We start from the raw sequence: 14,199 nt of genomic DNA, 5'->3' as shown, positions 1-14,199 counted from the left end.
TTATTACAGAGCAGGTCGTTGTACATGGCTGTTTCAAACCATTAAATAGGTCTCTTCCCCAAAGACAGTAGTAGTAGTGTCAAAGTCAGTAGCAGGTTTGATCTTGGAATTTGAACTCCCCTGCATTTAGCTTCAGTTCTGATAGGACGCCCTATGTCAAAACTGCTGCATTTGCAGCGTGGTTAATCTTTTTTCAAAATGAGAGAGACCGGAGCACAGCGTATGAATAAAACTGTCTGTGAAAATTTCTATCAGAGTCTCCATTTAAAATGTAACTTCTTCTCTGACCATTTGCAAGTCAGGTCAGTATTCTTATTGCCTTTCATAACCCATCCTGCTTTATTAAAAGACTTCAAGCATAGGATAGGCACTTTCCGCTAAGTATTTTATACCTTCTGTGGAACAGTGCAGTCACTGCAGAGTATGCTAGATGTGAATTTTGTTAAATAAATGGTTCTCAGTTCCAGGCCTGCTTTTAGGACCTGATTTAAAGTCAGTGGGAGCTTTCTCTTTGATTTCAGTGGGTTTGAATCAGATTGGTGTTGCAGTTCATTGCTTTGAACCCCAGCCCCTCCAATAGGCTTTGAGGATGTTTGACTCTGGTCAATGAGCTTGGCAGTGTACAACCCTTTTCGCTGTAGAGACTTTATACCTTTTCATGTGGTGACAACACATGGTTCATCTTGAGACATACATTATAATAGCTCTTAGTGATATACATTTCAGCACAATGCTCTTGTGAAGTAGGTGTATATATAAACAAACCCTCTTACTATATGCCAAGTCATTTTCATCCTTTCCATCTTTTGTTTCTTTCTATGGATTTCTGTCCTCTTCTCAAGCTGCATCGTGGAGATGTGCAGTACAGACATTTCAAATAGGGGAAAGAGAAGAAAGAGAACATGAAACTGCTCTGCTCCAGTGCGAGGGGACTCGACAAGGTGCCCAAATCCTCCAGAGAGCCAGACTCAACCTCCTCTGCTTGGGAGCTTGGAGCCTCTGCGGAGTAGAACAGGGTGCGATGTTTCTGTTCTAATGTCCCTCCCTTTTAATTTTTCAGTGTCATGAGTTTTAATTTGTCACTGTCAGACATTTCTGCTGACAGGGGATTTCTTCCAATGAAAAACTGCAGCAGGGAGAGCCTGTACTTATATAAGCATTCCACTCACTTAGGCAACTGTGACCCTACTGATGTCAATAGAGGCACGGTCAGTGATTTTGGTTTAGTGTTTAGAATCGAGTCATGTACTTGTTTCGAAAAGTCTGGATATTTTGCTACATCAGACAAAATGGGTTATTTACTGCATGTGTGGCATTTTCATTTAGTTTTTTTCAAGTGTTTGACAAGCAATCTCTAGAATGAGGGAACGTTGAACTGAAGCACTGTTAAACATTTTTTCTGGGGCTTATCTGAAGTTAGTATCAGAAGTTCCTGGATTATGGTACCCTTACAAGAGTCTGTACACAATGCACAGGGCTCCTGCATTATACTGTATCAGTGTGCCACCACCTATTGACATGTGCAGAGCAATGCAGGCTGGAAAGCAGCTATCTTTCCAATGCGCATTTTGCTACATGCCTCCAGGCATACTGAAATAAAGTAAAAAGTGATAAATGAGCTGATTTATTTTTTTAATATGACTTTCTAAAGGACCCAAGTAAATTTCAAAATGAAAATTGATGCTGGGAGACTAGGTGGCTTGAGAGAAGCACTATAATCGGAAAGCTTCTTCTCTAGGTTACAGATGATCAGGTTCCTTTACTAGTTTTAACCAATCTGCTGTCTACCATTATAGGTGCTAGAATAGGATCAGTATATTATAATGTCCAATGCTTTTATTACTGAAGAAAGCCTGGAGGCCAGACTACTATAATTTGTCTAGTAAATGGAATATTTTATTTTTTCCCATTAGTATCTTGTTTTTCTTATTTCCTGGCAGCAAGTGTAGAGTCCTAGAATGTATAATAAAAGGACCATCAAAATCTCCCATGCCATGTAATCAGATCACACTGTAATGTGCAAAAATATTGCTCCACAAGGTTTTGGATCCATAACACTTTATTCTTCATGCACTAGTATGAATTCATGTCCTCACCTCAAGTTGTTGCAAACAAAATCATTCCTATTGATCCTCATAATGTTTTGGGCAAATGCCTTCTTTTGACTTAAAGAACACTTAGAGCTGGTAAGAAGACCCTGTTTGATAGCCCTTGAGATTGAAAATGAAGTCCTCTTGTCATCTATACAAAAGGCACTGGATTAGTGTAAGCTTTCCCCCATAGTGTGCCTCCAGTCAAGTGTCAGGGGTTTGCCTCTAAGAGGATATCTACACTCCTGTCAGAGATGCAATTGCAAATCTAGACTTCTCAGAGGTAGCTTTAATCTAACTAACATAGGTAGGATAATAGAAATATAAAGTTTGAAGGGTCCTCCTGAAGTCATCTAGTGCAACCCTCTGCTCAAGGCAGGATCATTCCCGCTTAAACCATTTGTTTTTAGTCCACTTGTGGCAAGTGCTTGTCTAATCTGCTCTTTAGGATCACCAAGGATTGAAATTCCACAACTACTCTGGGTTATCTATGTAAATGCTTAGCCATCACAACAATGTGAACATTTTTCATAATACCCCAACTACATTTCCTCTTTACCAATTTAAGACCATTATTTCTTGCCCCCTACAAACAAAGAGAATAGTCACCATCCTCTCTGTAACTACCCTTCAGATATTTGAAGACTTATCAAATGCTCCCTCAGTCTTCTCTTTCCCAGATTAAATAATCTAAGTTCTTCCAACCTTTCTTTGTATGTCATGTTTCCTAGACCCTAATAATTGTTGTTACTCTCCACTAGGATGTTTTTATTTTGTTCACATCCTTCTTGAAATGTGGTGGCCAGAAATGGGTATACTACTCTAGGCAAGGCTTCACCAGTACTGAATAAAGTAGAAGAATCACTTCCCTTGACTGGCAAATGACACTCCTATTAATACAAGCCAATACTCTACTGGTCTTTTCAACAGAAGGACACTGTTATAGTCCACTATAACCCCAGATCCTTTTCTGCAGTACTATCATTTACCAGCTTGCATTTGACTGTTTCATCTAAACTGCAGGATTTTGCACTTATTTTTATCAAACTGCATTTAATTAATTTTAGACCAGGTTTCCAGTTTATCAAGGTCATGCTGAATCCTACTTATATCCTCCAAAGTGCCTGCAATTTCTCCCAGCTTGGCATTATCTGCAAATTTGGTAAGTGTGCACTCAATCCCATTCTCTAAATCATTAATTAAGATATTAAACTCTACCAGACCCAGGGCAGACCTTCAGAGAACCCCCGCTTTTATACCTCTTCCCAATTGGACATCAAGCAATTGCTGACTACTTCTTGAGCACAATGATCCACATGATTACAATCCAGATGAAATCATTGGATACGTGACCATTTGGATGATTGTGATATGCACTGGCATTAGCAAAGCTTTTTGTTACCTTCTCTTATGATACTCTCAGTGATCTAAGGAAATGCAATCCAGACGAAATACTGTAAAATGGATAAGTATTTCCTTAGATCACTAATGAGAATGTCGTGGGAGAAAGGTATCAAAAAGCTTTGCAAAAGTTGATCTATAACATTCTCTGCTGTGCCTCTATCCACAAAGTCCATCCCTTTGTCATAGAAGGAAATCAGATGGGTCATGCATGACTAGCAGTATAGCTGAGGCAAAACGGAAGGGTGGCTAAGAGCCCACATATCTACCCAAGCGGCCAGCTCCTGCTTAAGTCTGTGCTGCTGTGGCCTCACTGCCTACCTAGCTAGGTTAAAGCTAGTTCAAGTATGTTTCCATGTGCTATAATCATCTCTCTGACTGACTGCAGTAATGACACACCCTAAGGGGTAAGACAGTAGCCTCTGTTCTATGGCTTATTTACTCCTTGCTAGCTTGCCTTCCTTTCTTTGTCTCAGTAAGGACCTTGGATCCAGTTGCAGGTTCCTCGCAGTTGGACTAAGAGTTGTAGGGGGGATGATTTCATAGATTTCATAGACATTAGGGCTGGAAGGGATCTCGGAAGGTCATCGAGTCCAGCCCCCTGCCCAAAGGGCAGGAAGTGAGCTGGGGTCATAGGATCCCAGCAAGATAAGCATCTAGTTTCATCTTGAAGGTGTTCAATGAAGGCGCTTGAACAACCTCCGGTGGCAGGCTGTTCCAGACCTTGGGGGCTCGGACAGTAAAGAAATTCTTCCTTATGTCCAGCCTGAAACGGTCTTGTAGTAGTTTGTGACCATTCGACCTCGTCATCCCTTGGGGCGCTCTGGTGAACAAACGTTCCCCCAGACACTGGTGGTCACCCCTGATAAACTTGTAGGTGGCCATCAGATCACCCCTGAGCCTGCGCTTTTCCAGGCTAAAGAGCCCCAGGGCTCTCAGCCTGTCATTGTAGGGTCTGCTTCCCTGACCTCTGATCATGCGCGTGGCTCTTCTCTGGACTCTCTCAAGGGTGATATGAAGGGTGACACCAGGAAGACTCCTGGAAACATCATGTATTTGGGTAATTGCACAATATCACTGAACACACAAAGCATCACGTGGCTGCAAGCAGCAGCACTGAATACAGTGCCCTTAAAATAAAGATGCAAACTGACACCAGCTAAATAGATTCCCTTTATTATTGCCAGAGCTCTGTGCATGAAATAGTCCCATCCTATTGTTTGATTTCCCCTTAAGTAAATTAGCAGCCAGAGTATTGATTACCATACATTGAAATAATGGCCAGTTTACCTCAAGAAATCAGTCACCCACTAGCAAGGTCAATCTTGCACAACAAAACAGCAATTGCATTTATCTCAGCGCTGACCTCCAGTGATGTCTAGGGAAAGAAGAGCTCTTAAATATGACCTTGAGAAAATCACTTCAGTGTACCTCAGTTTCCATCCATAACATTGGGATAATTTATGCTTAGTGTCTTACAGTTTGTCCTTGGATGAAAGATGCTATAAAAGAGGTCCACCCTCCCACCAACTATACAGAAGTCTTCCCGCTGCAGTCCCTATTCTGACAGAGACTGACAACTTCCTTTTGGAAAGTTAACTAACATTCTTGGTAGTGTGTAGTGATGAGGAATTTAATCAGTAGTAATCATTCAAGTCAATCCTGTTATCTAGATCACAAAGATCTTACGGTTTTCATTTGACTGGTGCTTTTGTTCAGCAAAGCACAGGAGCTGTTGCAACAGCGTTTGCAGTTTTACAGGATAAATAGCAAGGATGACAAATGCAGAGAATGGAAAATATAAGAAAAATTGTTTCTCAACAGAAGGATTTTAGAGTTTACTGTGAGTTGTCAGTATATTTTTAAAAGACAAATCTAGAGAATTAACATTCATACAGGGAGGAATTTATCCTCAACAGGTTTCTTTCTGCACTGGGTTGAATAAGGGAAGTTAAAGATAAACTTGGCCTTCACAATCAGCTCCTTGGGAGAAGCACCTGGGACAATACACACGAATACCCTGTTGAAAGTGCACAGCTTTTTATGCCTGTTTACAGAAAGAACAGCAATCTGAATGAAGGGCTGCAGGATATTGCTCAGAAGATATGAAGCGCTACAGAAGGAGGTACCAAAATTGGAGAGAAAATGCCATTTCTTGTTATCTCTTGTTATATTGACAAACTCAGCCTCTCCACCCCACACTGACTGCAACTATAAAATGTCATTGTGGCACAGAGAAGCCCAATATCTTTAATACTATCCTTTTACTGAATGAAGAATTTACATTTAATAATGTTAAATGTACAGGAACACTTCTTACCTTTGTAAGGGTCATGGCCCAGGGTACCAAGCAATGTTTGGCTAGGGACAAAAGTTACACATAAACAGATTTAAGTGATCAGAAATGGGTTAAAGCCTGTAACAGAACAGAAGTTCAGTGCACATAAACCAGTTTCAAAATGGCTGGAACTGGTTTTAGATAAACCTGGTTGAATGTAGTATCAGACTTAATTGATTTAGGTCAAACTGGTTGATGACACTTCTGTCACAGACCCCTTCCTGGTTCAAGTTAAATCACAGTCCCCCAGCATGCTTTTTAACCCTGGGCTGGGCTGTCTCCTCCAGAAAGCAGGGCTGGCCCTGCCCTGCCACTCCTTAGCTGAAGCAGTGAGGGCTGGCTCACTGCCTCCCTGGCAAATCCCAGCAGGGATCTGGGGCCAGGGAAGGGGTTTAAACTCATCTTGCCCTGAATACAGAGCTGCCCTGCCCAGCTGGCTTACTCAATGCTGGCTGCAACTGTGGACTACAAACCCTAGAGGCACCTAGAAACCGGAAGAAGAAGTGATGAACAATTCTGTAGTAGGGTTCTGCTGCTGTGATTGTGGGCTGCAAATCCCAGAGAATGGGGTGGGGGAACCCATGCTGGCTGTGCGCCAGAGAGCTGTGCTCTAGCACCACCCAGCTTCTGGCTTGAGGCACTGCAGGCATGTGGCTGCATTTCCTGAATCACAAGCGAATGTCTGTTCATTTGCTTATTGGTTCAACCTTTGCAGCTTAGACTAACCTGCAAAGACTAAATCAATTCAGCCTCAGGCTTTCTGACTGTTTGTACTTAGCCTTTCTCTTCCAGGTTTTTAAAGGGTCAAGGCCAAGGGCATCAGGAGAGATAAGCAGACAGGTGGTCCACCTTCTCAGGATACTTGCCTGAATTGGGGAGGGTAGGGTAGGGTCTCCTGCTTCATTCTACAAAGTACTAGGAATGGGCTCTTAGCTGCCCCAGTTGCTGAGATTATAACATGCCTCTAGTCTAGGCCACCCTGAATAAGTGGACTAAAAACAAATGTTAGTGGACCCTGGGGCATATAGGAAGGAGGGAGTAGATCTTATGAGGTAGAGTATAATGGATCTTCTTAGAGCCCCTCTTGTTGGGATGGAATTTCTCCTTTGTTTCAGGGAGACCTCGATATACCTCTGTGCTCAGGGAGGGCAGAAGTAGGGATATTAATTCCTTTGCTTAAAATGGCCCTGAGAAGAGTGATATCTGAAGGCAACTTTAGTTTCTATCACTGAGAGTCTGGACAAGGGAGAAGATGTTTTTTATTAGGGTGAATATCAACTCCTATTTTGGGGCTCAAGGAGCTGAGCTATTGGCTACAAAGACTTTCCCTTCCCTCTTCCTAGAGCCTAATGACAGAAATAGCAGAGGAGATGTAGTACTTTTCATTGCCCAAAGGGCTGTGAGGGGAGGGTTAGTATTTTCCATCACCCAGGTCCCACTGCCAGAGGAGAGAAGAAAGGTTGTCAGCCTGATGGGCTGGAAGGCACAATCTCTCTCTCAGCATCATGTGATTGGGAAGATGCCGAATAGCCAGTAGAAATTCTCTAATTTCTCCATTCCCCCAAGCTCCAGAATGGGCAAAGAGTCTGAATAGTGGCTGAATGAAGGAATATCAGTAAGATCCATTGTGTTTAGCAATTGTATTATTTTGTTCACCCAGTCCTAACTAGACCACACTCCCACATGCCTGTGGCTTCTGGGGGATGTGGTTCTATTGCATCACTGTCCTGTATTGGGCAGAATACCTACAGGAATGATTCAGTGAGAAAACTTGCATCTTCAAGCCAAGTGACAAGACATCATCTATTGTGTTTGGCATTTGTCCCAGAATTTTTTCTGTTTATTGAAGGTGTTACCTCCACTAATCCCAGAGGTGTCACAGCACAGTGACAATGCCAAGATCTGAGTAAGCATCTTGGAAGTATCAAAATTCAATTGCATATCAAAGACATGTATTTAATATACAATTAGGTTAAATGTGCATTACATGTGCATAACAAAGACTATCTCAGCGATAGCCACAACAACACATGCCATCAGCTGTAGCATTTAGCTTGGGTAGCTTCACTAAAGACAGTTATTTTATTCGTTTTGTGGTGCCAACAGGCAACAAATTACACAGTTCCTAAATGCATTTAATATGCAGTCTCACTTACATTATCTATTTTGTTCACATGTCCCATCTAGAAACAGCTAGTATGCATGCAATACATGCATGGTAACACATACTAATTAAAAACCAATTATTCATTTAAAAATGAATAATAAAATAATAAAACCATTGAATCTCTGTAGCTATCACTAGAATAGTGCATACTGGGTGTGTCTACATGTGCATTAATGTACTTTAGTTAATGCACATTAAATCTAGTACCTCTGGGCACTTTTATAATGTGCTCTGGGGATGGGAGGGGGCGAAGCTTTATTTAGAGCGGATCCTAGAGCCACTCTAAATAAAGCGCTGCTGCCTCTCATGTATCAGCATCCTTACGCTTAAAAATGAAAGCAGACGCACATGAACTAAAGCTCTTTTGGTGAGCTGTAGTTCAAATGCCCCCGCTGCCATTTTTAAGCATGGGGATGCTGATACATGAGAAGCAGGAGGCTGTTGGAGTATGGTAATTGCCACGCTCCATTAGACTTGATTAATAGAGTCTGCTCCAATGCACTGGAATTCCAGCAGCCTCTGTGCTCAAGTATAGGCACCCTCCACTGTGAAGTACTATGAAAATGTGCATTAGCCTGTCTTAATGTGCATTAACTAAAAAGCATGGGGCACCTATACATGAGTGCTAAGGCTGCTCTGATGTGCTGGAATTCCAGGTCTCAAAGTCACTCTAATTAAAACGCTGCCCCCCCCCCCCCAACCTCTGGATCATTGTATAAAAGTGCCCACAGTTTTTAAGTAATACTTAATGCACATTAGCCTATTTTAATGCACATTAACTAAATAGCATTTTTTTAGAGATGCTTTAATGTGCATTCAAATAGGCTAAAGTGCATTAAAGCACACGTGTAGACATGTCCACTTATTGCTAATTTAGAATAGATCAGCTGTGTTCAATCTGCAGCCCCTCTCTTACATAACACCTGAATGCATAGTGCCAGTTATTTAAAAAGGATTTACAGTATTGCTTATTAGCATTACACAGCCAGCCTTGATTGAGTGACAATCAATACAACGTATTTGCCCACTTTTGTATTAGCACACATGAATGTTTCCAGCTGTTACAATGAACAGGGTTGTGTCTCAGTCATCAGAATATGTGCAGCTTCATTAAGTTTTGCCTTATTAAGTAGTTGGTTTACTCTTGTTTAATCTTCCAGATAGACCACCTGAAGCCTGCTCTCCTTTGTTCGTATTATTTGAGGTTTTATGCCTCTGGCTGGGTATTTTACACAACTTTATCTTCAGGCTTCAGAAACATAGTGGAAAAGAATCAAAGCCCACAGGGAGCTGAGAGCACTTGATGTTTCTTGATTTAAGAACCATTCAAAGTTTCAGCTGCCAGAAAAGGAAAATATAGGCTTTTGTACATTCTATATTTTGTATACATTTTTGCTGTAAATTAAGATTTGTGTTACAGGCCAGCAGGCTCATAAACGAGGCCAAGTTAAACTAGCAGAACATGCTGGCAGCTCCCCAATGTAAACATCACAATAATGAGTAATCCAATGGGATTGTGGTGTATAATCAAGTGGGACTAAAACATGAAGACCTGACTGGTCACCCTTGCAATAGTCATATTTGCACGGTTGTATCACAGTTAGCATTTTTTGGAGGTCAGAGACCCCAGAGGACAACATAATCCAGTTTACGTGCTTCACAACTCCTGAGTTTCTAGTGAAGGACCAGGGCAATATAAACAAATTTGCAGAAGTACCAACAGGCAACGAAGTCTAACTAGAGCCAGTCTATGGTGCTACCAGTAGCTAAGGTTCCGCTTAAGATTTTGTTCTCAGTTGTTCACACATTTTCCAAACTCTACTGTTTGGGCTGAAGATTTCCATGCTGGGTGTCTGCCTCAGGCAGAATTTTGTTTCAGAAAGATTTGGCCAAAATGGTTGCTCCATTTCTGAAAATGAAACTAGGAAGAATGTTGGTTTGTCACTGTTAAAAACAATCCAGAGAAGACCAGTGTTTCCATACACACCCACTGGAAATTTCCAAGCCATTCAATACCACTCATTGACCAAGCATGGAACAGAAACCTATCCAGAATAAATATCTATAACCTGTTACATGCCAGAAGCATTCCAACAGCAGGTTCCAGTACAGCTAAAACGTTCTACTTTTCCCCTCCCACTTTAATGTTTTCCTTTTTACTTCTTGTATTTAGGGAACCAGACTCACTAACTTCCAGGAATCATGGCCTGAAAAATCAGGAGATGGTGATAGCTTAAAGTGATTTCAGCTCATTTTGACTTCATAAAACAGTCCTCCTAAATCATCTTCAGTGGGAAGTAATAGAGCAAAGTATAAACTCTCCTAAGAATATTTTCCTAAGGTGCTTGTTTGAACTCAGATGATGATGTAATTACAGGACAATTTTGCTCTGTTGCTCCTTGTGGACTTCATCAACAAGATACAAGAGTGCCAGTAATCATTCTCATTTATTAAGCCAAGACACCAGTTCACCAAAATTGCTCTGTTTGCCCTTTCAAATCAATGAAGAGCGTATGGATTCTAATAAACAGTAACTGAAGGGGTATTTATTTGGCTTGGTTCTAAGTTTCTCTCTCCCTTGATCTTATTATTTCTCAAAAGAGAATAAGACATTCAAATTTCCTAAACATATATTAAAAGCTAGGGCCAGATCCAAAAAAGGACTTACATGCCTATAAGTTCTACAGCAGCTACATTTTGAGTCATCTGCTGCCCAGAGAGGAATCCAAATGTCAGATCTCACAGTTACGTTTGGTTTTATGCAATGACTATTTAAAGTAAAATGTACAAACTATTCCTGAAACCCTGAGCTCTTCCGTCCCTGCCAAGTATCTCAACCATTAGGCTAGAGCAGTGGTTCCCAACTTTTTTGGCCTCAAGGCACCCCTCCTTTGACTCCAGGCACCCATCCCCCAGGAAATGACAGTTCTTACTTTTTTTTCATTTTTTGGCTACAGAAAAATAATAGAGGAATTCTTCTGTTGCAAAGAACTCAGGAAGACCAAAACAGGTCAGAATTCTTTTAATGCTGCAAATTCCTATTTGAAGTCCCTTGGGTTTATCTTGTGGATCATGTTTGTACACCTAACAGTACTAACATTGTGTGTACCCCACAATACCCTTTAAAGGGTCTCCAGGCACCCCAGGGTGCCACAGCACCACCTTGGTTGAAAATCACTGGGGTGGAGTCGTACTCTTTCTTTCTTACTTCTTTCCTTTAGGACTTTTAAATCTAGTCATATAGTCCCCTCTGGTCCCCTCCCTCCCTCAGCCCATGCTCCCCTGCCCCCTACTTACCAACTGCAGCCATTGGGGGCTGCCCGAATCATCAAAGTTCTCCGAATCTTTGGAAAAGATTCAGACCTTTAAATTGGTCCCCTGATTCGATTCTGATTCAGAGATTCGGCCACTGAATCGGGCCAAATCTCCTTCAAATCGAATCACCACCCGAAGGTTTGCACAGCCCTACAAAGCATGCACAGAAGACAGGATGACAGATACCTAGGGAACTACCAGGTCAAAAAAGGAGGTGCCTGGTGACTTTAGGCAGCATGTGTAGTGGTTTCTTGAATTACAATTGTGGATGTAGACAACAGCATTCGACTGAAGTTGTCTTTTGGCACCTAAGTCATGCTATCTCTTTTGGATCTATCCCTTATTAACACACGGTAGCTGGGAAAACAGCATTTTATAACAATTTCCATTTTGGCAGCACTGAACAGAAAACAACCTGCACAGTAGGTTCAAGAGTGGGCACAAATGCAATGCAGTGACAACTCACATAATTAACATTAACACAAAGGTAATAGGTATGTTAAAGTAACCTGTAGACATAGGATATAATCATAATTGACAGCATAATTATGGGTTCTTAGCAGTCACTTAACTTGGATGACCTTAGAGTGGCTGGTTAAATACCAGTAAATTCAGAAAACATTATTTGTGGTGACCAAATAAAATATGTATTTTTATTACATTTTAAGGTTGTAGGTTTCCCCATGACAAGAAGCTTCTCCTATCTTCTGCTGAACCACATTCCAGAGTGTGCACACAATAGATTCGGAAAGCTCGCAGCAAATGTTCATTACTGTGAGCCTCAAGGCTGTCTCAGGAAGGATCCATCAAGAGAATGGTAATGGATAAGGGAAGAGCTGATCAATAATAGACCCAGTCTAGGATTAAATGGATCAGAGAAGTTAGCCTTCAAGCAAATTAGCAGAGCACACAGGGGTAAATACTAATGGTATTTGTGCTGTTTCTTTTCATTAGATAAATAGGTAATTTCTGATGTCAATGCAGGCTTCTCTCACCTGAACTGAATTTACTTTAAGAAGAAAGTGATTCTTCATTCGGAGAACTTTGGAAATTGTGGAGTAGAAATTGCTCAGCAACAAAGTGAGCTTTCTTGGCAAAGATAAATAAATGTAGCCATTGGTAATATTATCACCTAGACTGTTCTGCTTTCTTCGGTAACCTTTATGATTGTTTCTGGGGAGGTTTTAACATTTCAGTTCATCTTGTTATCTGCACAGAATTATTTCAAGATTTTTCCTTGTTGGAGATTAGAGTTAGTTTTAAGGTATAAGGGTCAGCTATCTGGTTACTAGAATTTGGGTTTTTAACATACTGCCTTTTAGGTTTTATTTTAGGAGCACTGCACAACCTTACTGCTAGGAGGGTTAATAAACCTCCCAAGTAAATTTAAACTTGTCAATGTTCTCATCTTGAAGTTTTACTTTTAAAAAGCCCTTACCCCCCATTGCAGCCATAGGGTCATACATGGGATGATGATAAACAGACCAGGAGAATGTGGCAGCCCTCAGATGTGTGGAAGGTAGGAAAATGTTCTGTTGAACCTATTCTAAGCTCTTATTTCTTAGTGCCTTTTTTCTGAGGAGCAGTGTTGAACAATATTGCTGCCCTCCTCCTGAGCCTGTTTCAGGGGCTTTCAGTTCACTTTCCTGAAGGAGTGAAGTTCCCAGAAACCATGATACTGAATCTGTGTGTTTTCTAGTGTAGTTCGTTTTATCTGTGTTATGCTCGCTCTCGAACTGAGGTGGTAAATAGTGCAGACTTTATTTCCAGGAAGAGACTCTGCCCCAAGAGCTGGCTCTAAGAAGGTGGCAGCAGAGTCTCTTGCTGCTTGCAACAGCTTCTTCTCAAAATACTGTACATGACAAAGTTGATTTTCTAAAGACTGAAAGGGGCTTACCTACTAAGAAAAAAAATCTAGCAGACCTGAGTAGCAACACCACATGGTGACTTCTGTTGTAGCATTTGAGCATCCATGTTGGGTAGCAAAAGGAAACTGAGGCAGAGGAAGACAAATGACTTACTCACCCTCATAGCAAACCAGTGTCAGATTTGGGACTAGAGACTAGATCTTGTGATTGCCACTGTTTATGCCCAAGATGCACCTGTGTGGTGCTTATGTGGACATGACTGTACTGCTGTTTATGCAAGGCTGCATCAGCAAAGGATGGTGTCAGCATCATGGGTCTGCATAGCTGGATGGCTTAAAGTAGGGGTTGTCAACCAGGGGTACACATACCCCTGGGGGTACTTGGGAAGGCCCTAGGGGGTATGTGTGGGTGGGTGGGGACAAGTGCTACCACCCACTGCCCTGTGCCGCAGCATCCCAGGAGCAGGGCCAGGGGGCAGAGAAACCCCTGGCTTAAAGTGTACTGCCCCATTATTTGTGCATCTCTGGAGGAGTAGACAGTATTGCCAGCAGGAAGGGAGAGTTTGCTCTAAATGAAGGTTTATCATAGAACAAAGTGTTCCCTATAAGTGAGTGCTACAGCCAGAATAACAGTAGCATTTCCACCAAATATGGGGCCTAATACAGGAGCAATCTGGCAAATGAAAAACATACCCTAGCTTGTGCTAAACAGACTGGCTGTGGGTGGTTGGATTATTCAGACTCATTATTGAACAGCTAGTGAATAGTGTTGCTGAATGAGACAAGATAATAGAACAGGAACAGTTTTATAAATGGTTGTATATTTAAAAGATCCTCTTCTGTGAGATTTGCGGAACTCCAAGACATAAAATAGAGAGGATAGAGATTATAATGGAGCTATTGTCCATGACTGGGGGTGGAGCATGACAAAGAATCTTAGTAAGTCCCTTTCTTCCCAGGTCTATAGAGTCTTGGTCCTGAGGTGGATGAACCAGAAAGGAAACGTACAAATTACATTCAT

General features: G+C 41.6%; 1 long non-coding RNA gene across 1 annotated transcript; it reads left to right on the top strand.

Moving 5' to 3' along the window:
* Nucleotides 1-216: 216 nt before the first annotated feature.
* On the top strand, nucleotides 217-12,433 carry LOC109284776 (uncharacterized). Its single transcript, XR_002092353.2, has 5 exons — nucleotides 217-302; nucleotides 843-1,016; nucleotides 3,158-3,252; nucleotides 5,411-5,616; nucleotides 11,980-12,433. It is a non-coding gene; the product is annotated as an uncharacterized LOC109284776 (long non-coding RNA).
* Nucleotides 12,434-14,199: the final 1,766 nt, after the last annotated feature.

Source organism: Alligator mississippiensis, chromosome 8, assembly GCF_030867095.1.
Source record: "Alligator mississippiensis isolate rAllMis1 chromosome 8, rAllMis1, whole genome shotgun sequence".
NCBI lineage: Eukaryota > Metazoa > Chordata > Crocodylia > Alligatoridae > Alligator > Alligator mississippiensis.
Note: the sequence above shows the minus strand (reverse complement) of the source record. Positions and strands in the feature narration are given on the sequence as shown.